Below are 21,473 nucleotides of genomic sequence, written 5' to 3'. Positions count from 1 at the left end.
AGAGTTTTTATATTTTCAAAGCATATTGGTACAATATAGTCCAAAACCAGAAAGGTCTGAGTATTCCATTGGCAGAATGCACCATGGAATAGATGGGCCTATAAAGGGAGCTGGCATGACGTACATTAAATGGGAGAAAGAACAGGAGTACTTGTGACACCTTAGAGACTAACAAATTTATTAGAGCATAAGCTTTCATGGGCTACAACCCACTTCATAGGATGCATAGAATGGAATATATAGTAAGAAGATATAGATATATATACAGAGAAGGTGGAAGGGAGGTTGACATCTGGACATCTAGACATCTGGGAGGACAAGATAGAAAATTCAGGGTCAGATCCTTAGCTGGTAGAAATTGTATCTCCATTAGGTTCAATGGGGAAATACTGACTTATAGCCTCTTAAGATCTGCCACAATGACAGAAGTGGGAAAATGCTACAGTGACGTTATTGACATAAACTGTGACTGTATAGATCATGGTTGCAACCAGGGTCCTATGGTTCTACCAGTTCTTGTACAGAGGAGGCCAAGTGGGGTGTCTATGGAAAGGTTGTAATTTGTGGTTATGATTATGCTGTCTGTATGTGTGTATCATTTTTGTATTTGAAGTTATGAATATTGGCTATGTATTTGTTTGATTCTAATTAGCCTCAGTGAAGCATTTGGTCAGCTTCTTGAGAAAGGACTATTCTCAGTAAGTGCCCAGTCAAGAAACACTTAACTGACAATGAACTTTGGGAGACGCCAATCTGAGCTTTCCTGGGAACGTTCAAACTAACATGTAAACAATGGCGTCGGCCTGCTAAAAGCTGAATCATCCATAGATATATGACTTGCCCAGGTGGCTACAGACTCCATCTTGTTGTTGTGATTTTGCACAGGAGAACAAAGGGGTTTCTGCCCACAAGAGAGAGAATATAAAAGGCCCTGGAAACCCCTCAATTTTGTCTTCAGCTGGCTCAGAAGATAGCTTCTCCACCCCATAGAGATGCCTGAAAGAAACTGGAACAAAGGACAGTAACTAAGGGGGTGTGAGTGATTGCTGGACCCAGACTAGGAAGGAGTCTAGTCTGTGAAAGAAGATTATTGGAACATCTCCGAGGGTGCGATTTACCTGTATTTAGTTTCCTACTGTATTAGGCGTAGACTTGCCCGTGTTTTTGCTTTATTTTGCTTGGTAATTTACTTTGTTCTGTCTCTTATTACTTGGAACCACTTAAATCCTACTTTTTATATGTAATAAAATCACTTTTTATTTATTAATTAACTCAGAGCAAGTAATTAATACCTGGGAGAGCAAACTGCTGTGCATATCTCTCTATCAGTGTTACAGAGGGTGAACAATTTATGAGTTTACCTTGTATAAGCTTTATACAGAGTAAAACAGAACAATCAACAGATTTATTTGGAGTTTGGAGACCATTGGGAACTGGGTATCTGGGTACTAGAGTCAGGAGCACTTCTTAAGCTGTTTTCAGTTAAGCCTGCAGCTTTTGGGGGACGTAGTTCAGACCTGGGTCTGTGTTTGCAGCAGGCTAGCGTGTCTGGCTCAACAAGACAGGGTACTGAAGTCCCAAGCTGCCAGGGAAAATGGGCTCAGAGGTAGTTTCAGAACATCAGGTGGCAGTCCCAAGGGGGTCTTTGTGATCCAACCCGTCACAGCTACAAAAGGAGCAATTGGAAGAGAAGCTTGATCAGGCCAAAATGAATGGAAGTTGGAAGGGCATAAATTTAGGCAGAGGTAGGGTCAATGAAGAGCTTTACAAGAGAGGAGGCAAACCTCAAACTTAATATATGAATACATGTAATATCCATCACTTCAATGTGAGGACTGTTCTTTCTGGGTAACAGCAATTAATAAATCACTTGGAGAGAAAAACAATAGGTGATAATTAGATAAAGTAAACTGGCAAAAACACAAATTCACTTATGTCTTCTTCTGTCAGGATAACACATTCACTGGGTAAAGGAATTGCAGTGAATGTAGGAATATTTTAAGACTAATAAGGCATCCCTTCAATTCCAAAACACACATTCAGGGAGAAACTAGATAAATGTGGAATGGGGGAAATGATCTAAGAAGGGTAGATATTTAAGTGATATAACTGGCTAAAACCAACAAATATGCTTTATTTTAAGGAAGGATAATCTAGTGTTTAAAGCATTGGCCTGGGAATTAAGAAATCTTGGCTCCATTTCCAGTTCAAACATGAAACTTGCTGTGATCTTAAGTCACTTATCTTCTCTGTGCCTTAGTTTATCTCTCTATGAAAAAGGAATAACACTTCCCTATTAAAATAGAGATATTGTAAGGCTTAATTCATTAATGTTTTAAAGTATTCCAATTCCTCCAAGAGAAGATACTATTGTTGGATCATATTGAAGAAGTTCTGTATTAAAATCACAAATGAGTTTGATTCCCCATAGTTTAAACTCCAGGGTATTACTAATTAAGAGCTCTCTTGGTTTTTGGTACTGTTTCTCTCCCTCTCTGTGTGAAACTTGCAAGCTGCTAATTGTGTTAATACATTCTAAGACGGAGTCTGTTCTCAAAGCAATTCTTTGTAACAACAACTACTCACACAGAGAGAGACTCAAAGCAATACTCTGTAACAACAGAAACAGCACCCAGAGACTCCCCGCCCTTTTGTTGTATTCATCTCGCTTTGTTAACAATTGTGATTAAAATAGAGATAGAGGATGTATGTGGATGGATGCTTGGTGTGGATAATAACTGAATGATCAGGGAGGTGCCAGCCTAAGAATCCAGTGTCCATCGGCTGAAGAAGGCGTCAAGTGGAAATAACCAGAGGACCCCCAGAGGGCAGACTGGAATCCACCCAACAGCCTCAAGGATGGGAGAACCAAAGAACAAGATAACATCTGGCAGCACGGAGCGGTCAGGAATGTGCTATCTGCTGATTGATTCAGCAACAGCATGATGAAGCAATTCCCATAGACTGGCATAGGAATAAATTCCTATAAAAATGGACTCTAGAAAGTGAGAACTTTCTGCAAACCAACTTCCAGGAGCATCAGATGTGCATTTGACAAGGCCCTGCTCCCTCCTCATATCCAGGCCACCTGGCCAATGGCTTGGCATGAGCAACTCTAAGGCTGGTAACTATGATAACAACCTTGTAGAACCTGTGTGTGTGTGTGTGTGTGTGTATGTGTGTGTATATGAATGAATGTGTGAATAAATATGAAATTGAATGGAATGTTAAAGCTATAACTAACTGCTTACTATGATTCTTTCTGTATTCACAATAAATGTGGCATTTTGCCTTTTCCCCTTTAATAAGATCCTGCTGTTTTTTATTTTATTGGTATAACACTATGGAAGTACAGACTTAAGTACAGTATTACTTTTATTATCATTCATGTTGGCTGTGATTCTGCAGGAATCTCTTCTGGGTCCAAAACTATTCAACATTGTTATTAGTTTGGAGAATGGAGAGGAAAGTATGCTAATCAAATCTGCAGACAAAATAAAGTTGACAAGGATACTTTGAAAGATAGTGCTGTATATTAATCCTATCTTATTAAAGCAGAAACTTTGTTTGAACTAATTAAAATGAGGGTGAAAGAGAGTGGCTGATATTGGAAGGAATAACCAAATGCACATGCAATTGGTGAATACTGGCTACGGCTCCATTCCTTCAATGAATGCATGTGGGTGGATCTCTATGCCAACATGGAGCTCACTGCTCCACAGCACCAGAGCCTCCGTAAAAGAACTCTTGGGCTGTTCACTATCACCTTGGACCTAGGCAGAAGATGCAGGATTCCTCTGGCGGATGGGAGTGATACAAACAAGTGTATCCCTCCTCCCAATAGCAGGACTCAGATGATCACAGTGATCCCTTCTAACCTTAGATTCTATTACTTTTCCCTAGCTGCTTCCATTTCTGATCACAGACAACAGAAAGATCTCTTTGAGGGTAGGGGGTGAACCGTATAACAAATTTCTAATGCCCTGGAATTGGATGAGGGAGGGGTCAGTTGGCATTAACTGTTGTATAAATGTATACAATTTTACTGCTTAGTATTTTAAGTTGTGGTGGTTCCAACTCCTTTTTAAAAAATGTTGCTTTGAGATTTGAGTGTTTAAGTATTGTACTGCCACTAAAAGGCCAGAAGAAAAGAAAGGGGCCTCAGTGCTTTTGTAATCTCTTGCTGGGGAGGAGTTTCATCTGGATGTGGCTGTCCTATCAAAATGCTCATAGGTTGAGGAATGTTTTTTCAGTGGAAGTTCCCAGGGAGGTGGATGTCTCTTTGTTTAAAGAAAACAAAATGTGCTACAAGTTACAGAAAGATTTCTAGCAAATATAGAAGCAGTCACTGCAAAAGTCTCATATGTTTAAATTACTTTAGGGGCAAAGGTCCAGACTGTGAGCATTCAATTTAGTGCATCCTATAATGAGTTTGACAATGTTAGAACTTTCTAGTGCTGTAGGCAAGGAGCATACCAAGGCCTGAAGGGACTATTGAGATCATCTAGGCCAGTGGTTCTCAAACTTTTGTTCTGCTGACCCCTTTCACATAGCAAGCCTCTGTGTGTGAACCCCCTAATAAATTAAAAACACTTTTTTACATATTTAACACCATTATAAATGCTGGAGGCAAAGCGGGGTTTGGGGTGGAGGCTGACAGCTTGCAACTGCCCATGTAATAACCTCGTGACCCCCTGAGGGGTCTCGACCCCCAGTTTGAGAACCCCTGGGGCTGACCTGTGGTATAAAACTTCCCCAAAATAATTCCTACAGCACTTATCTTCAGAGTAAATTAGAGGGTGCTGAAAATCAGAGTGATTAGGGATCTATGCAATGTGGGTACTGAAAGTCCTGAAATTCTTGTTTCCTTAGCTGGGATTGCAGAGTTTGAGAAAACATTTGATATCCCTACTTTGGGAAATACTAGTTCCTCCCTGCCACCTTGATATCTTCCCCCCCTCCTTTCTTTAAAGCTTTGGAAACCACAATTGTTAACTATTATGTGACAATGATAGGAAACACTGCTTTCTTCTAACTTTAACAAGAAATTTAAGGATTATCCCCTAAAACCATTCTGCTGTATGCTTCAGTATAATGTTTCTGCCTAAAACTTTCAGAAGATCCTTCTTGTCTTGATTGTTGCTATGTATTTAAAGAAACAACACACTTGCCTCCAAGGCTATTGCTCCTATACAACTTCACAACACACGGTCTCTGTGAAATCCATAAAAAAATAGAAAAAAATCTGTAGCAATTGAATAATTTAAAAAGAAACAAGATATATAATGTTAATTCCATAGTTTCATAGAGTTAAAGGCCAGAAGGGACCATTAGATCATTTAGTTTGATCTTCTGTATATATCGGGTCACTAAATTTCACTCAGATACTCCTATTTTAAGCCCAAACGCATTAGTTAGACTAAAACATTTCAGTCTTCAGGATATTAAACTGTGCCACAAGAGATCAAAGTGCTTTTTCCATGTTCAAAGTGCTGATCCATCATTAATGTAAACTTATGGGAGGGTTGTGAGCATAAGTATGACTTCCAATTTATAGATGGGGAAACCAACTTGGACAGGCTAAAGTTAAATGACTTTCTTAAACCCAAACAGCAAGTTGGAATTATTACAGCTCAAGAGTTCCTGACTCCCATCTCTGTGCTCATGTCTCCAATTCATACTGTCCTTGCCACAGAGCTTACAAACCAGGGATGTGAGTGAAAGATGAACCCCAATGCAGAGCCCTAGTGATTTTAGTGGGCTTGTGTGTGGGTACGAATGAAGGGCCCACCTGAGTTCAACACATGTAAGGATTGAGGCCTAGGTGTCAGTTAGAACTCAAGAGATGGATAAATAGACAAGCAGGGACTTGGGAGAAAAGATAATACATCAAAGAGGGTTTAGCATAAAAACTGAAGCTTCCACCCCATCACTTAATAACCACTAATACAGACATGTGTCCTGCCCATATTGCCAACTTTTGTGATATTTCATGTGTTTCTTCAAGCTGTTGGGGACACTGGGGCATGGCCACTAGGTAACTCGAGGGGATGGAAGACCACGAGTGTTGATGAAGCCCACTCGCACTAGGCCCAGGTGTCCTTGGCCCCCTGGCCCCGCCTGGAGGCACTCGCAGCAGCTCTGCGTACTAGGCCCAAGTGTCCTTGGCCCCCCCGCCTGGAGGCACTCGCAGCAGTTATGCTGAGGATCTGCAACAATATGCTGCAGAGTCAGACTGCCTGAAACTAAACAAGGCCAAACAGGGCAGATATGGAAGAAAAATGGTGAATAAAGCAGCTTTATGTATAGTTTAACAAATGATACAGAAAACAAGGGAACTAGCTGGTAACTGGATTGGCTGGCTATATGGATACTTAGGGCAGCTTCTATTGGATAAGTATGCTGAAGAAAGGATGTATAAAAGCCTGTGTAACTTCCTGCTCTGTGTGCAGGATTTGAGATTCTATTCTCCCTGTACCTTTTTGAAGCTTCAAATAAACTTTTCTGCTTCTCCACCCCATTGTGATTATTGGGTGAAGCACACCAGGTAGCGAACCAAACCCTGCTGTTGTTTTGCCTCTCGGCACTGGGTGCCGGCAACAAAGCCTTCGCTCCAGGAGTCATGTGTTTATGGAAGATTATCAGGTTTCATTTTAAACCAAATTTCTAGGTTGAGGTGAAGCTATTATAGTTGAGGTGAATCTTGAAAATGTGAACCCTAAAGAATGAAAAAAAAACAGTGTCAGTAATTCCTTCCTCCTAACATCCCGAAAAAGGGATGGCCTAAAAATTCTCAGGTTTGAAAATTTCAAGATATTTGGGGAAGCTTGAATAATTTTTTAATGCTTCAAGTTGGTAATACTGCATTTCTGTTCCTCTAACTTGACTTTAAAAACTTAATACAACATTCTGATTTGATTACAGGTTTGGAATAAGAGAACTGGAGGTGGTGGTAGGGGTCCAAAGGCAACCTTGGTGGGAGCAGAGGCGATGTGTGGGAGACACATGCCACTCAGATTTTTTCCAGAGTTTGTATGCTCTACCCTGAACCCCACTTTGTACCACCAGAACCTTTAAATTATGCCCTCTCCCCACCAATAGTTATGTGTTGTCTCTGGAGCAGAGTTGTTAGTAAAATCAGGGATATTTGACCAGAGAATCATAGAATTATAGGACTGGAAGGGACCTTGAGAGGTCATGTAGTCCAGTCCCCTGCACACATAGCAGGACTAAATATTATCTAGAAAGATTATTAATGAAAAGGAATTGATATCTATGGTAAGACTGATCCTGGGATGATAAACCAAGTCATGTGACTATGACTTATGATTTTATATAGAGACATATCTTTCATTGGATGAACTTCTGTGGGTGGAAGGTACAAGCTTTTGAGCTACACAGAGCTCTTCAGATCTGGGGAAGGCAGCAGTGTCTGAGCTAAATACAAGTTGGGACAGATTAAGCAGAAAGGGTAACACATATTGGAGGTGGTCACTTGAAAGTAAGAGTGGGGGTTAGACTCCTATGCATAAAGGGTTTGAAGTGGGCAATAAAGGGTGGCAGGCAGTGCAGTGTTACAAATTATTGTAATGAGCCATAACACTTGTTAAATCCATGGTTGTTGGTGTCTAGCAGGATTATGAATTTGTCATCCCTAGACCCCCAAGTGCCAGAATCAGGCTCGCTATACCCTAAGAAGTTTAGCTTTCATTTTTAACAAAGTAAGTTTCTAGCCTTCAGAGTTGTTGTTGGAAAAACTTGACAATGGGACCCCCTATACGTTCCAACGCTTCAGGTCAAGTAAAAAGACCCAACGTGCCCTATTGTAAAATCCTATGATTTTTCAGAGCCTGATGCAAAATTTTTGAATGCTTGAGGTTGGGGCTATTGCTCTGCAGCCGGAGTTGGGCTGAAGGGGGAACCAAGTCCGGCGGGAGTTAATTACAGACAGGCGCCTGCAGCATCTATAGGCCGCACAGCAGCCCTGGAATACGCCCCTGTTCCTACTGCAGGGCGCATCCCTAAAGAGCTCTGGACTCCGGAGGCCTAACGCCTCCCTCCTCCCCTCCTGGGGCCTCTTGTCTATCCTCCCTGTGCGTTTCTATGGTGTGCTGAAGGGACAGGTGGCGCATGCGCACTGCCTCTCTGTGCCGGCCGGCTCCACATTGAGGCAGGGCGAGCGGAGGGACCATTGAAAGATGGAAGCGGCGGCTAGAGAAGAGCTAGGTACAGCGTGCTCCGTTGTCTGGGGATGGCGGTGAAAGTGAGGCGAGGCCGAATGAGCAGCGGCTTGCTGTGCGGCGGGGGTAGAGGGCACAAGGGGGCTGAGGAGATTTGACTCCCCCCCGCACTGGGAGAGAATGGTTTGCTCCGCCGGTAACGCATCTGCAGGGCGGGATAAACCATCCCACCGGAGGGGGGGGGGAAAGGGTTGAACCACTGCAGCCCCTTCCTCCTAACAACTCCTGCGGTTTCCCCGTGCTGGGGTTGAGCCCGGGCCTCCCGCGGGGGGCGGGTGTCTCCTGCACAGGGGGGAGGGGCGCGAGGTGTGCGGGGCCCTGTCACTGATCCGGGAGGCCCGTGGTGGCAGGGCGCAGGGCGGGCGTGTCCCGGCAGCGGGCGGGGCGGGGGGAGCGCTGGGTTCTCCGCCGCTGGCCACTGTTGTGTGGCCCGGGCCTCTCTGCGCGCCGGGGGGAGGTGATGGCGGTAACCCCCCCCCCCCCCCCAGCTTGCTGACTCCCCAGAGCCGGGCCAGGCTGGCTAGCCGGGGGGCTCGGGGAGCTGCGCCTAAGGGGGAAGAGTGACCCGCTGCCTGCTGGGCCGAGCTCTGGGCGGGGGACGCTGAGGAGGAGCCATGTGGGGGACACCGAGGAGCCCCCCCCCACCCGCTCCCGGGGTCGTGTGCCCACAGCTGCAATGGCAGGTGGTGGGGAGGTTGGGAAACCAGGCCCAGAACTGCTGTCGCTTCAGCTCCGAGTCTGCGTTCCCAGCCTAGCCGCTGGGTAACGCTGCTGCCTGCGAAGCCAGGTTGTGCGGTGGCTTCTTCTGATCGTCGTGACATCTGCTGCCTCCACAGCCAGCTACAGCTTTTGGCTGAAGTTTTCAAACTTGGAGTGTCTAAAGCAAGGCATCTAAATCCGTGATTAGGCACCTAAATTTTGACTTTGAGAGGTGTGACTAGTCAGCAACTCTAAATATCAGGTCACTAAACTCATTTAAGCAGCTAATTTTTGACATCTATATTTGAAAGTGTCCAAAAGCATTAATTCACTATGACTGATTTGTTGTAAATCACAAAAATGCGGGAACCCCCAATATATACCTGGCTCTTAAGATGTGACAATCTGAAGAAGGTTAAAATGAATGTTTTTGTTCTTTGATGTCATGTGAAAAACACTGACTAAAACAGTCCGTTATCACCATGAGTACGATTCTTTAAAACTAATCTCAGTTTATGGTTAAATAAAAGCCTTTTAATTTTTCAAATACTGAATTTAGGCATCCATGATATTCTGGAGGAACTCTCTCTATTATGATGAATAGGACTCCCAGAATAAAACCCTTTCAGTAGCAAAGGGTGGTAGCTTTTACATATAACAATTTTACTGATGCATAGCTTCAGGATCCTAACAGGTGGTATTCATTCTTTGCCTCTACCTTCCAAAAGTGTATATCATTAGATTTCTCTCCCCCCATTATATTCTTTTCATTTATACTTGCAAAAATAGTATTTTCTCTGATCTTGGATTTGGCACCATTGGAGAAAAAAATAAAACTTTTTAGGTGTAAAAATACATTGCTTCTCTTTTAGGCTTAAGTTCCTTACTATCTGAATTCATCTTCTGTTACACCTATTCTTGAAATTATGAAGTGTAATTCATCAATCTCTGCAAATGGAATTCTGCAGTGGGATAGGCGTTTTTTTACTTTAAAATGGGAATCTGATTGTTGCTTTTACAGACTGTACATACTCAGGCACAATGTGGTGTCAGTTGGCATTAAGGGCCATAAAGGCTCCCGTTGACTCTTCTGGGCTTTAGATCAAATGCATTTGGCTTCTCTTCAAGTCCCTTATCGTGGATCTCCAGAACTGATCTCTGATGCTAGGCATTTTTACTCTCAGGTTACTCTTTCTCTTGATTTGACATTTGTCTCATCTATGCTGTAAATTTCACCTTTTGAAGCCTTTAAGAAGCTTTATGTACTTATAGCAACGCATCGTTTCCACTTCACTCAGGTATGCAGTGGGTATTTGAGTAAATACCTCGTTACAGTACCATTTGATATACTGCAGAGCCTAATGGCATGAGGGCAATGGAGTTAACTTAGGTCATAGATTAAACTGGAAGTTCATGTCCTTTGTGTGTAGGTTTAAAAGATTATATCTACATACTGGCTTACAACTTATATATGTATGTGTGCCCACGTCTTTATGTGAAATATTTGTGTGCACGCATTATTTATCTGGTTTCAGAGTAGCAGCCGTGTTAGTCTGTATTCACAAAAAGAAAAGGAGTACTTGTGGCACCTTAGAGACTAACCAATTTATTTGAGCATAAGCTTTCGTGAGCTACAGCTCACTTCATCGGATGCATAAAGTGGAAAATGCAGTGAGGATTTTTTATACACACAGACCATGAAAAAATGGGTGTTTTATCACTTCAAAAGGTTTTCTCTCCCCCCACCCCAGTCTCCTGCTGGTAATAGCTTATCTAAAGTGATCACTCTCCTTACAATGTGTATGATAATGAAGGTGGGCCATTTCCAGCACAAATCCAGGGTTTAACAAGAACGTCTGAGGAACTGTGTGTGTGTGTGTGTGTGTGTGTGGAGTAGGAAAAAACAAGGGGAAATAGGTTACCTTGCATAATGACTTAGCCACTCCCAGTCTCTATTCAAGCCTAAGTTAATTGTATCCAATTTGCAAATGAATTCCAATTCAGCAGTCTCTCGCTGGAGTCTGGTTTTGAAGTTTTTCTGTTGTAATATCGCAACTTTCATGTCTGTAATCGCATGACCAGAGAGATTGAAGTATTCTCCGACTGGTTTATGAATGTTATAATTCTTGACATCTGATTTGTGTCCATTTATTCTTTTACGTAGAGACTGTTCAGTTTGACCAATGTACATGGCAGAGGGGCATTGCTTGCACATGATGGCATATATCACATTGGTAGATGTGCAGGTGAACGAGCCTCTGATAGTGTGGCTGATGTTATTAGGCCCTGTGTTGGTGTCCCCTGAATAGGTATGTGGGCACAGTTGGCAACGGGCTTTGTTGCAAGGATAGGTTCCTGGGTTAGTGGTTCTGTTGTGTGGTATGTGGTTGCTGGTGAGTATTTGCTTCAGGTTGGGGGGCTGTCTGTAGGCAAGGACTGGCCTGTCTCCCAAGATTTGTGAGATTGATGGGTCGTCCTTCAGGATAGGTTGTAGATCCTTGATGATGCGTTGGAGAGGTTTGAGTTGGGGGGGCTGAAGGTGACGGCTAGTGGCGTTCTGTTATTTTCTTTGTTAGGCCTGTCCTGTAGTAGGTGACTTCTGGGTACTCTTCTGGCTCTGTCAATCTGTTTCTTCACTTCAGCAGATGGGTATTGTAGTTGTAAGAACGCTTGATAGAGATCTTGTAAGTGTTTGTCTCTGTCTGAGGGGTTGGAGCAAATGCAGTTGTATCGTAGAGCTTGGCTGTAAACAATGGACTGTGTGGTGTGGTCTGGATGAAAGCTGGAGGCATGTAGGTCGGCATAGCGGTCAGTAGATTTCCGGTATAGGGTGGTGTTTATGTGACCATCGCTTATTAGCACCGTAGTGTCCAGGAAGTGGATCTCTTGTGTGGACTGGTCCAGGCTGAGGTTGATGGTGGGATAGAAATTGTTGAAATCATGGTGGAATTCCTCAAGGGCTTCTTTTCCATGGGTCCAGATGATGACGATGTCATCAATATAGCGCAAGTAGAGTAGGGGCATTAGGGGAGGAGAGCTGAGGAAGCATTGTTCTAAGTCAGCCATAAAAATGTTTATCTATAACTCTACTCAGCTAAGCTAAAATTCTATGTATTGTCAGCAGGTCTCTACTTTTAAAGCACCAATCTTAAAGGGGCATGTAGTCAAAAATTCAGAGAAAGCTCCTATTCATTTAAAATGAAATGAAGGCTAGTTCTCACTAGACTTCGCGGTAGCCAATCTTACAAACATTTCTTTTCAAACTTCAGTATAAACAGAGAAGAGCAATAGAAATTTAGACATGTTATATGACTGTGGCAGACAAGCAAGTCACAAGCCATGATTTACTTGGATGTAATAATATTACATATCTGCAGGCATAGCTTTTATTACATTTAGCTCTATATAGACCTGTGTTACTCTTCCTTTGCAACCTGAACTGTAAACAAGTTCAACAAGTCTGTCTTGTGCTAATGGTTAATTTATCTAACCAGTTGGATGACATGCCTCCAGGTATGTTGAGTAACATGGGAAAAGCACAGCACTGAGGGTTTTATGCAGGTTTATAACAGAATGTGTGTTGGAAGATTGAAGGGATGAATCAGTTTTAGTCTATTTCCTGAATAAATATGGATGAAAGAGTAGAAGTGAAGAAATCTCCAAAGAAAAGCAAACAGAACCTCAAACACGTAATACATTAATAGAAAACTTGCAGGGTGTCAGGAACATGTGACTTTGAGTGGAAATTGTGATATTTAACAAACTGGTTGCCCCCTAGCCACAGCTGTGAAGTCCTGTCATTGTACATCCTGGCTGCTTAGAATTTCATGATGATAGCAGGAATAGATTTCAGGATCCTGCTCGCTCTGCTAAAGAAGAATCTCTCTTTTATCTGTCAACAGTATAAGGGGTATGATATGTAACTGAGAAGTTCTGATTTTATTCAGTATAGGTAAGTAAAACATAGTACAGTATAGATTCATCTTATATTTTCCATAGGATATTGGTTTTGCGTAGATATGTGAGCTCATAGATCCATGATGAGAACATGATTGTTGTAATAGTATTAGTTTAGTTGCTCTGAAGTCCAATGGATAGTGCGAAAGAGCGCAGGGCACGATTAAAAAATGGAGTGGTTGGATAGTGAATTATTGTTTTAAGATAGGAATATGGAGGAAATACTTATATAATGGACATAGTGTCCAGTGTTGATAGCAGCCAAGAGGCGCAGAGGGGGCACGGGAGGGGGGGAACAGCTCCTTTTTCTTCCATCCAAACTTATCAGACACCTACTCGACGCAGAGGTTGATATAAAGCCACCAGGCATGTCAGAGGTGCAAAATACCTGGTAGAAATCCTTTATGTTCTCCTTTCCCTGCAGTTGAAAGTGACAACAGGGCATTGTACCTAGACATTGCTGGCAAAGCTCCCCCCGCTTGTCTTTCCTATCTACCACTGACTAGCAGCTTTAAGCATCTGTCTAGTAGATGTCAGCAAATTTTTTAAGCCCTGAAGTAAAGCTTATCTAAACTGTGGTTTGATTTATTGGAATTATGGAGTGAGATGGATTGTATTAATTGTAAATCAACTCACATCCCTGGTAGTAATGGCTAATAAATGCACTGCCGAGTTATTTATTACATTTAATTTCAAACAGGAATCAGATAACCTGTAGCACATAGTAAATTTGGGGGGGTTATTTTGCTTTTTTGGTGGTTAAAGAGACTTGACCATTTACATAGGTGCTTTTGAAAATCGCACTAGGTACCTATTTGTACCTTAAAAAATCTGCCTCTTAGTGATATATCACCATTTGCAAGTGTTGTAATCATTTAGAAGGACTTGGCTTGGTTTAGAGATCTACAGCAGTTGAGATAAAGGATGTACATTTCTGTAAAATCATGATTTTAATGTGGGTCTGTGGTGAAATACTTCATCATAAAAGAACAATAAGATCCTGCAGGACTCTGAACGGCCTTGGCTGCTCAGTTTAACAATAAAAATGTCTTTGCTTTTGCTAGTCCTTTGATACGTGACAATTAGTGTTTGTAAGCAAAACCGAGTACTTTCTGATTTATGTTCTGATCAGGTAGAATTGCCAACAATAATTATTCTCAGAGCACAATTTATTTTCTGTAATTATCTGTTCTTAGTAATTCTGAATGTTACTAAGTTACACTTAATCTGAATCGCAGAGCAGGGTACTGTACAAATGTGTCTTTTTTCCAAGAGAGAAGAGGAAGGATAACCTGGAAGTCAGGTCACTGCATCAGCAATTGATTTTTTTTTTTTTTCAAGTGCTGCTTAAAAATAGGCATCTTAAGTGACTGGACATCTCAAGATTTACCATTTTGGGAAGTGTAATTTCCAATGCTTGGTGATAAAACAGATTACACTTTGTTACAGCAGTTTTTAAACATTGAAGAATTTTCCTTTCTATCAAAAATGTTAAAGCAGATATCATTAGGGTAATGTAGAGTTGATGCAATTCATTTTTTACTACCAGTTTTGACCGGGGAAAGCGGGTCTTGGTTTGGCAGCTTTATTTTTTTCCCTTTTATGTCCAGCAGTTCAGCAGTGATCATTTTTATTTTTAAATTAAGTGAAGGTGAATTTGATGTGCATTGTGGGGTGATCTGTTAGCCCTGGCTACAGCTAACCAAATCCCCAAAGCTCTGCCAGTGCACCTAAAGCATGGCCAGCAGCACCCCGCTGAGAGTGCCTGTCGTGGTCACTTTTTGGTGTTTATCAGTAATAATCTAGGCTTCAGGCCTGCAAGTGTGTAAATAACTTGATATATGTGATCATAAGAATGTCTGTACTGGGTCAGACCAGTGGTTCACCTAGCCCAGTGTCCTGTCTTCTGACAGTGGCCAATACCAGATGCTTTAGAGCAGTGTTTCAGAGTAACAGCTGTGTTAGTCTGTATTCGCAAAAAGAAAAGGAGGACTTGTGGCACCTTAGAGACTAACCAATTTATTTGAGCATGAGCTTTCGTGAGCTACAGCTCACTTCATCGGATGCATACTGTGGAAATTGCAGAAGACATTATATACACAGACACCATGAAACAATACCTCCTCCCACCCCACTCTCCTGCTGGTAATAGCTTATCTAAAGTGATCATCAAGTTGGGCCATTTCCAGCACAAATCCAGGTTTTCTCACCCTCCGCCCCCCCACAGACAAACTCACTCTCTTGCTGGTAATAGCCCATCCAAAGTGACCACTCTCTTCACAGTGTGTATGATAATCAAGGTGGGCCATTTCCTGCAGAAATCCAGGTTCTCTCACCCCCCTCCAAAAACCACACACACAAACTCACTCTCCTGCTGGTAATAGCCTATCCAAAGTGACCACTCTCCTTACAACCTGCATGAAAATCAAGGTGGGCCATTTCCAGCACAAATACAGGTTTTCTCACTCCCCCACCCCCATACACACACAAACTCACTCTCCTGCTGGTAATAGCTCATCCAAAGTGACCACTCTCCCTACAATGTGCATGATAATCAAGGTGGGCCATTTCCAGCACAAATCCAGGTTTTCTCACCCCCCCCCCCAAACTCACTCTCCTGCTAGCAATAGCTCATCCAAACTGACCACTCTCCCCACACTGTGCATGACAATCAAGGTGGGCCACTTCCAGCATAAATCCAAGTTTAACCAGAACGTCTGGGGGGGGGGTAGGAAAAAACAAGGGGAAATAGGCTACCTTGCATAATGACTTAGCCACTCCCAGTCTCTATTTAAGCCTAAATTAATAGTATCCAATTTGCAAATGAATTCCAATTCAGCAGTTTCTCGCTGGACTCTGGATTTGAAGTTTTTTTGTTGTAAGATAGCGACCTTCATGTCTCTGATTGCGTGACCAGAGAGATTGAAGTGTTCTCCGACTGGTTTATGAATGTTATAATTCTTGACATCTGATTTGTGTCCATTTATTCTTTTACGTAGAGACTCTCCAGTTTGACCAATGTAGTGGTTCTCAAACTGGGGGTCGGGTCCCCTCGGGGGGTCGGGAGCTGTGAGCCTCCACTCCAAACCCTATTTTGCCTCCAGCATTTATAATGATGTTAAATATATTTAAAAGTGTTTTTAATTTATGGGGGGGGGGTTGCACTCAGATGCTTGCAGTGTGAAAGGGGTCACCAGTACAGAAGTTTGAGAACCACCGATTTAGTGGGAATGAACAGAAAAGGGCAATTATCAAGTGATCCATCCCCTGTCGTCCTGTCCCAGCATCTGGCAGTTAGAGGCTTACAGACACTCAGAGCATGGGGTTGCATTCCTGACCATCTGGGCTAATAGTGATTGATGGACCTATCCTCCATGAACTAATTAATTCTTTTTTGAACCAAGTTATACTTTTGGCCTTCACAACATCCTCTGGCAACGAGGTCTACAGGTTTACTGTGTGTTGTATGAAGAAGTATTTCCTTAAGTTTGTTTTAAATGTGCTGCCTATTAATTTCTTTGGGTGACTCCTGGTTCTTGTGTTATCTGAAGGGGTAAATACCACTTCTTTATTCACTTTCTTCACACCAGTCATGATTTAATAAACCTCTATCATATCCCTCTTTGTCATCTCTTTTCCAAGCTAACAGTCCCAGTCTTTTAAATCTCTTATATGGAAGCTGTTCCATACCCTTAATCATTTTTGTTGCCCTTCTCTGTACCTTTTCCAATTCTAATTCATCTTTTTTGAGATGGGATGACCAGAACTGCATGTAGTATTGAAGGTGTGGGTGTACCATGGATTATATAGTGTCATTATGATATTACTGTCTTATTATCTATCCATTTCCTAATGGTTCCTAACATTCTTTTAGCGTTTTTGACTGCTGCTGCACATTGAGACGATGTTTTCAGAGAACTATCCACAATGACTCCCAAGAACTCTTTCTTGAGTGGTAATAGCTAATTTTAAACCATTTTGCGTGTATAGTTGGGATTATATTTTCCAACGTGCATTACTTTGTGTTGGGGTTACTTGCCAGCATAAAGTAACTCACATGTATAATGTTTGCTGGATTGCAGACGTACTTTGCAGTTACATAACACTCCTGAAGGTTGCAGTGTACTTTACAGGGGTTGGATTTTCACCGCTTTTATAGATTAGGGTGTGTAACAGGGCCCGCTGTCTCTGCTCCACAAACTGCTCAGAGACTCTTGTGCTGGTCAGACACTTGTGCAGTTTATTTATAATGAGGGGTCCCACCACCTTAATACTATATGCCAGTGGTTCTCAAACTTTTGTACTGGTGACCCCTTTCACACAGGAAGCCTCTGAGTGCAACCCCCCTTAAATGTAAAAAAGTGTTTTTAATTTATAATGCAATTATAAATGCTGGAGGTGAAGTGGGGCTGGGGGTGGAGGCTGACACCTTGCGATCCCCCATGTAATAACCTCATGGCCCCCTGAGGAGTCATGATCCCCAGTTTGAGAACCCCTGCTATATACAGTTCTGCTCCAACAGTCCTAGGAAGCCCCCAGCTCCTGCACCAAGCCGGGAAGAGCAACCTCTTTCCTCTCCCTGCTGCCTGCTTTCCCCCCTTTGTACTTTCTTCCTGTACCTGTTTGTACACTCTGCCTAATAGTTTAATTAGCCTATCAGCTCTCCTCCACCCACAAATCAGGCACAACTCTGTTTAACCAGCACCATTCTGCATTGTTTGATTGGAACTGCTGTAACCAGAGTGCTGGATCAGCTGTTCTTGTCTAGCACTCTGTCACAGGGAGCAAGTTTTAAGGGTGAGAGTTTTAAGGTGTGTACACTGAGCCAACAGTCAGTACAGTTAAAGAACTCATGTTGCCTCACACCTACCCTCCAATACTCCAACTGTAATTTTTATTGTTTGTTTACACTTTTGAAATCCCCCATCCGGTGCCCTAGATCCTGTATTTTATTTTTTTTTTAAAAAAGCCCAAACAAAACACTCCATAGTTTAAAAGATCGTAAATTGATCCTCCATCCTATAACACATGATTCCTCTTGCAGCAGCTCTATTCCCCAATCATTATCCTTCTCCATGCCCTGGAAAAGCTTGAGAAAAATGGATATGTCTTGCAGCATGCCCTGAAGGTCATCAAATCCAGCTCTAGTAGACCAAGGAGGGAAGTAAATTTCAGAGCTGAGGAACACATTATTGACAATGCTCTGCCTCTACCTCCCTTCTTTTAAAATCAGGGAGTTTTCAGCTGTAGTACTTGTGCTAACTGTAACTCCTGAAGTATCATGGAGAGGGAAGCGTAATATTCTGGCATGCAGACCCAAACCCTATCGGGCTTTGTAGGTCAAAATACATTGCTACAACCCAAACCTGATAAACTGCCCTGGCCCCGTCATTCCAAATGGACCTGGACTAGATTTAAAGGCCGAAGTTGTGCTAACTACCCGATGAACAGGAGATGTGATGGCAACAGGAGTCAACTTGAGGATAAACAGTTGGCAAGGCCGGAGGCTGAGTAGGAGCAGTTGGATTGCTTTAGGACACTACTATACTTCAGGAGAACCAGTGATACATGCGGATGCCACACTGTGACTGGCTAAATGCTGATTGGTGTGTTTATTTTGGCTACTATATTTAGATCTATTCAGAGCAAATATATGCACATGAATCAGATTATTCAATTAGACCTTGACCTATGGACAACTGCTGTCATCATATGAACGGGTAGCAGGAATTCCAAATTCTAATCCCAGTTCTCTGAGTAATTTTGTGGGTTTAGGTAAACTGGTTTTCTCTGCCTCAGTTTCCTCAGTTTCTGTCTTTCAGGGGTGTTTGAAGAGAGTGCTAGACACTACTATCATGGTTACAGATGACTTATTAAATAAAACATCACTTTATGTGGATTTTTTTTATACAGATAGTAGTTGTTCTGTAGTATAGCACTTCCTTTTCAGAGATTATAGTCTAAGAATCTGTATCACACAACACTTGCATTTTTTACATCCAGTTCATCCTGAATTCATACTTGATCCAGAGTTGTTTCTTTGAATGCTAATTTTCATGCCCTTGGTTTTCACAGTACCTCCTCTGATCAGTGAATGGATGGCATGGTTTAGATTTTAGGACTTTGGTCTGTATCCATATATACAGAGTCTCTTTGGAGCCCCGTTATGAATCATAGATGTAAAACCCATACAATTTTACTTTAGTGGTATATAAAAAATAGCAATATAATGAAACTGATTTTGATGGGGTGGACAGGCCCTATGCTGGCAACGAGTGGGTTAATGAGAGCCTGTGAACCCAACTGGTCCGCAGCACTACACCTGGAGCAACTGTAAGGCATGGAGAGGGAGGGGGAGTTAAAAGTAGGAGATTTAGCCCAGTTCTGGGCTGACCAGGAATGAGAGCAGAGAGAGTCTCATTTTCTTGTTGGGAGAGAAGCCTGCTTGCAGCCCTGAGACTGAACTAGTTTAGTGGGGGCTTATCTGGCTGGTAGAAGGAACAGCCAGGCTCTGAGGAATTGGTAGAGGCATGGCATATTTGGAGACAAGCCCTCAGTAGAAGTGTGGGGTCCCACCAAAAGTTGAGAATGTGTGTGTGTGTGCATTCGTGTTCATGATTCCTCTAGAGCATAACTCCCTGAAAAGGGAGGGACTGAAGTGTGCCTTGGCCAGAGGACCAAAGCGTTGCGATCTTAGGTTGCTGTCTCTGGGAGGTCCATCAGTGGATACCTGCAACTGGGTGAATTGTACCCTGATGGGCCAAAGGGGATGCTGCAGAGGAAACCTGGTCACACTGTTTTTCTATTAATAGTCCTGAGATGGGATCATGTACTGGTTGCTGCAGGCACACCCTGTCCTGTGTCTAAGGGTTACTCTGTGGGTGTGAGACAGTACGCTTACTCTCTTTGCTGGACAGAAAATCCCAGGCAAGATGACTCCAGTTGCACATGAGTCTGGGTTGGTCCTGGCTGAGGAATTCCTTTTATGTTGTGAGCAGCTGTACTAAGAGGCCCTGTGTGCGCCCGTGCACACACAGAAAAATCTCTGGTACAGGCCTGTCGTTGATCTGTCATGTAAACAGAGTGTGGGTGTTTATACCATCATCAGTTTTCTGGGCGGTTTCATTTTTTTTACCATCTTCATCATAAATATTTTTATATAGTAATCCATTTAAATTCTTTGCTTTGACCTGAATTAGAGTTTCTGCTTCCCAGTCATTTGCTCAGACTAGCAGTTTACACGTCCATTTGTAATACAGTAATTAGATTAATGAAAACGCTGCTTTGCTGGCAAAGTAGGGCCAGACTGCACAGTGGTAGAAAAGGGTGAAATCACCTACTGTTCTTTAATTACACTGTGGCCTCTGCCGTTGCTACACCAGTAGAGGTGCAGTGGTGGAAAATTACAGCTCTTGTACTGGTTTTACCAGTGTGGGTGCAGCTCATGTCCAAGTCCACCTGAACCATCTGAGGCTCTTTATTTAAAACAATTGCGGAATCTGTGGCTTGCATCTGGGTAAATTTCTAGTGCAGGGCAGAGGGCTGGAAGTAGGTCATCAGGTCAGACAGAAGCTATTGATAATAGGCCTGAGCTTGGAAGGTGGAATTGTTTCTGGTATTCTTGGCTGTGCTTTTTTGCCTTCTTCTTTTAAGGCAAACAGGACTTGTGTACATAATAGGAATAAAATAGACTCGGAGGAATATTCTAAGGTTGTGCATCTAACGTTCCCTTTTATTGTAATAGTTTGGTAGACAGACGGAAGTGATTTTGCGACCTTCTAGCAATATTCAAGTTGTGATATAAATCAATACTTTACAAATAGATGTGTGCTTAACGAAAACAAAGTTGTTAGGTCCAGTCTAATAGACCTCTAAAAACCTGAGTAATGGAGGTTACATAAAGACTCCCTTTTTTTCTTTCTTTCCCTGAGTTTGGATACACCTATCTTCAGTGGGTCAGTAAGGTAAATTCCTTATTTGCTCTTTCTCTGCCTGAGCTAGCAGGTAAACATCTCCGTTGGGAGCTACTTTTTGTGTGTGTGTCGAAGGAGGTTCTGTGAAGGATTATCAGCCTGTGACAGCATGATTGTATCTGTAGGAAACACATGCAGCCTTTTTCTTTTAGCTGTCTTGGAAAGAAGGCTTCTTGAGGAAATTCAGAGAGGGTTTCCTGCACCACATTGGGTTCTGAAGCCTTCATCTCACAATGTATGCCATAGGCTGGTGTGCAATGAGATGACTTATGAGAAGTTGACTTGAAGTGCATTAAAGGCAGAACCTTGCTAATTCAGTTCTGGAAATGCACACATCTAACTTGGATGTGCACAAGTTGTCCGTGAGACATGAGAAGAGACATGAACTAGTTGTTGCTGAAGTGAGGTTCTGTGTTACTAATGGTACATCTACACTGTAGCCTGTGCTTGAGCTTGGGCACAAGTGTAACCCCCCTTGCATCTACACTGCAATTGCACTAACTCAGGGCTTGGACACAGGACCTTGTAGGGCTGCAGGTCCGAGCACGAGGTAAGCCGGGACCCAGGATGTGAGCCCTGTTGCTTTGCAGTGTAGACGCAGCCC

General features: G+C 42.6%; 1 protein-coding gene across 1 annotated transcript in view; it reads left to right on the top strand.

Moving 5' to 3' along the window:
• Positions 1–8,199: 8,199 nt before the first annotated feature.
• SLC36A4 (solute carrier family 36 member 4) overlaps positions 8,200–21,473 on the top strand; it is a 224,511-nt gene continuing 211,237 nt past the window's right edge. The window contains exon 1 of the mRNA XM_074956598.1: positions 8,200–8,226. The gene's annotated coding sequence lies outside the window, so the exon portion shown is untranslated. The remainder of the gene's footprint in view (positions 8,227–21,473) is intronic.

This window comes from Natator depressus, chromosome 1 (assembly GCF_965152275.1).
Source record: "Natator depressus isolate rNatDep1 chromosome 1, rNatDep2.hap1, whole genome shotgun sequence".
NCBI lineage: Eukaryota > Metazoa > Chordata > Testudines > Cheloniidae > Natator > Natator depressus.
The sequence above is the reverse complement of the archived record's forward strand: the minus strand, read 5'-3'. Positions and strand labels throughout refer to the sequence as shown.